The 3,972-nt window shown below is 38.9% G+C and overlaps 1 protein-coding gene across 2 annotated transcripts in view; it reads right to left on the bottom strand.

Annotated features, from left to right (window-relative positions):
• Window positions 1–3,966, bottom strand: part of BFAR (bifunctional apoptosis regulator) — a 16,604-nt gene extending 12,638 nt beyond the window's left edge. Inside the window, exon 1 of one of the 2 annotated variants that reach the window (XM_035895093.1) lies at window positions 3,242–3,966. The gene's annotated coding sequence lies outside the window, so the exon portion shown is untranslated. The other variant, XM_035895092.1, reaches the window with a different exon arrangement.
• Window positions 3,967–3,972: the final 6 nt, after the last annotated feature.

The raw sequence follows: 3,972 nt of genomic DNA, 5'->3' as shown, positions 1-3,972 counted from the left end.
CGTGAGAAGGGCAATCTGGTAGGGGTGACCGCCAGTCTCCTCTTGTGCTGAGCCGCAGCAGCCTTATCGACACAGTCTACACAAGCAGAGCCCACTTCTCTTTTATCTTTAAGCGTTGTATTTCAAAGCTTTTAAAATCACCGGGCAGGAACACCTCTACACTCACATTTTTCTTAATACACTCACGCCCCCAGTCGTGAGAACTGAGCTACGTTTGCTGAATGTATGTCTACACACACAGGTAATCTTCCGTCATGGAAACTTTGTTCAAGGATTATTTTACAAATTAAGATCTAGAGGCCTAATCTCAGAAGTAAATTAGACTTTTAGATGCTAGTTTGACTGCAGTGCTAATGTGTACTGCACCAGGCTGGTTCACACAGAGACTGTTTTTACCACATGAGAGTATTATCTATATATATACACGCATTCACAATTATTTATATCACTCGCTGTTCCCTTACTGCATTTCTTCTTGACTTGAGTCCAAAGAAAATTGAGTGATTTTTTAAAGTACTGTTGAGATGTACTTTTTCACTGTGCAACACAGTGACATTTTCTTAAAGATTTTGTTATTGTTCCAGTTTGATACAAGCTACAAGTCCAGTTCAAATGACATTTGAGCTACCAAAACCAAATTAATTAACTTTTTAATTATTACAGCCTATTTCAACAAAGAAAATAAGTCTCTCATTGTTTTCTCTCCTGTATGATCCAGATTTCTCCAGTTATTACCAGAGAATACAGCTCCAATTATTACTGTACTGACTCAGCTCTGGCTTTGTTTGCTTTAAAACTATCTGAATCAGATTTCTTATGGGACAGAAAAACACCTAGCTGAAAAGTTCATCAACTGTTTGAGCAATGATTCTATCATTTGTATATCACACTTCCGTATTTAGTTGTTTTGCTTAACAGTTCCTGCTTCTTTACTCGCACATGGAGTTCTGTTAGAAAGACTGCAGCATTACTGCTCAGATCAGTTTGTAACAAAACAATCAAGATCCAATTCTGGCCTTCCTTAAAGTAATACATTAAAGGTACCAGACAAATGTCCTGCCGACATGGAATAAACAGGTATTTACACTAAAGTGTACATGCCATTTCAAGATTTTTTACCATAAAATTCTAGCTATAATGGCTCAGGGATCATAGGAATGATTATGGATTCCAAACCAGTTTTCAACTTTAGTCAAATACAAATTAAAACTCCACTAGCAGCACAGAAGTAGTGCAGGCAAGCAGTTAAGTTCGTACAAGCTAGCTTCCAAGAATTATTGCATTAAAAGATCTACAAAGCAGCTCACGATTAAGTTCTATTTGTAGTTTTAATTAAATATTTGAAGTTAAGTCCCAATCAGCAAATCCTTAAACTACCCTAGCATGAAAGTATTAAACCTCTTCTAGATCAGAGGAAATCCACCTAGATCTACCTTCATACATGTGAGGTGAAAATGTGAATACTTAGGCCTTGTTCTAGAATAGTTTTTTACTACTTTTCTTTTTTTGTGTTTTCACTTAGCTTCACATTTGATGTTCAGTGAAGTATCAGAACATACAAAAGTGTTAGATACAGTCTGCACTGCAGACTGAAGTGATGTTCTGGAAATGTAGCCTTTTTGTTCCAGTGCATAAAACTTTCATGTGTTAAAAAAAAAAAAAGCAATGTAGTCTTCTAACTAGCTTTTCGTATTGCTCTCTCCCAAGAGTTCCCAGTAATTTGGAAAGCAGTCAACTTCTTCTGGTATCATTTAAAAAATGAGATTTGAAGAACTCTGATTACAAACTACATATTCATAAGCGCAGTTGCTTTAATATATACATGGAAGAGAACCACGCAGAACTAGGCAAATGTTATCTTTGAAACTAAACAAAAGTGAAGATGTATGCCTTCTGAAACATCTATTGATGTATACAAGTGCAAGCAGAAAACTAATTAAGGAAAACTATACAATAACAGGGACTAAAACTTAAGTAAATATCATAAGGGTTCTAAATTCTTCTTAACACATAATGTCATTTCCTTTTTATTGCAATGTATTATATACAGGAAGACAGTAAAGAGGAAACTTCCTAAAAAGGAGCAAAGCCAGAGAATGAGGCACCTGGGCTGTCAACTGCATGATCAAAAATTAGATTTTTCTCCAAACCAGATCTTCTCAGACAGCAAAAGGAAGGTAAAGTACTCCCATCTATTCAAGCTCTAGTTGGGCAGTTTGGTACACTAGTAATGACAGTGGCAAATGCAAACAGAAGTCATGTAACATTTAAAAAAAACCAAACACACCCCAAAAACCATCACAAAAGTAAATCTGAGGGGATTGATTGGACATTAGACCTTCAAAGAGAAAAGATATCTAGTATCAAATGGTAGCTCTGACTATTATGAACTAGACAGAAATTGGTTGAGATGGGTAATTGTCTTAATTCAGCAGAGTACTTTGCTGTTCTAAAAAACTACTTTGTATCCTATATGCAGGGCACATTTCCAAGATGGCACCAGAAAAAAACAGAGCATACAATACTATATCCACGGTAAAACTGTATTCTCGTAGTGTAGATTACCGCACCACATAAATATTCTTGGAGGTACTATCACCAGAGTCAATGCTAACTATAATTGTGCTGGTTTAGTCCTGCTGTTCAAGTTCTTTATACTTTTTCTCCTTCCAAGTTAAAAATACTTTTTTAATAACTAAAACAACCCCCCCAAAGATTCACTTGTTTCAAATTTTCCTTCTAAATATGTAATAATACATACATGTTGAAGTAGAAAATGTCTGATCTGTAATGCGCAATACTTCAATTGCTACCAACTAATTGCACTTTATTACAGCATCTTACATTTCCACTTACAGTTTAGCTTTTTTGTAGGTGAATGAAGCAGAGTTCCTGGATTTGTCAGCTACTTGGGAAAAAATGTCAGGTTTCTAAAACAGCCATCAAGCACTTTAAAGTGCCAGGAGCACTTTAACTAGAAAGCGCGGGAGTGTCTGTTAAAAAATAGAGGAGTAAGATGAAAATTTTAGGCTTCAGCCAATTTACTGCAAAATAGAAAAATCTCTACTGCTATTTTAACCTCTTACTGAGCACCATTTAATCATATAGATGATTTGCTGGGAGTGCATGGAGAATAAATTGCTTAGACTGAAATGGCAAAACTTAATCTTGAAGAATCTTTAAAAGCTCTCTCTGCTCAACCTTGCATAATTCTGTATCTTCTACTCTATGCAGAAATTACCTCCTGATTTATGGAGAATTTTCCATTTGTTTTCATTCTGCTGGAATTCTGGAAAAAACTCATCTGCTGTGTGAACTCTAAACCTGCAGCACATAGGCTAAACTGTCCTTGCTCACTTCTGCTTTCTGCTCTCGTGCCGTTATCTTATCCTTATGTCTTGGGCCGTTGCTTCTTTCCACAGCACAGGTGCAGGGACATTTTGCTGGGACGTCGAGCTATGTTTAGTTACTCTACAATGACGCGTGAGGTGCTGGTTTTCTCTTTTTAACAGGAAGACAAACGCTTCTTCCGTAACACTTCAAGCCTACCAGTTCCTCCAGACTTTTCATCGTTAAGGCATAATCACCAGTAGTTCTCCACTATGGTACCTCCTCAGCACCTCCCCATCCCTTTTTTCTCGCTGGTGCTAGTTCTGCCTTTTCGGTCTGAAAGGCAAAGACCGTGTTTTCCAACATCCGTGACACTTCAAAACACCCCCCACAAAAGCAGCTGGCTTAGGACTCCTTTTCCGCTGGCGGCCCTGTTACAGCTTTTCCGCTCCACCGCGGCTGACAGAGCTGTCCTCCCCCGCCGTTACGCGACGCGGCAGGCAGCTGAGGGGAATTCTCCAGGCCTAACGGTCCGCGGCAACAGCGGCGGCTCCGCTGCCCACCACAGGTAGGCGGACAGGCCTTCAGCCCGAGCGCGATTCCTCAGCTACCCCTCCCAGGCAGGGCGGGCCTGGGGCTATG

Source organism: Egretta garzetta, unplaced genomic scaffold (assembly GCF_000687185.1).
Source record: "Egretta garzetta isolate BGI_Z169 unplaced genomic scaffold, ASM68718v1 scaffold575, whole genome shotgun sequence".
Lineage (NCBI taxonomy): Eukaryota > Metazoa > Chordata > Aves > Pelecaniformes > Ardeidae > Egretta > Egretta garzetta.
Note: the sequence above shows the minus strand (reverse complement) of the source record. Positions and strands in the feature narration are given on the sequence as shown.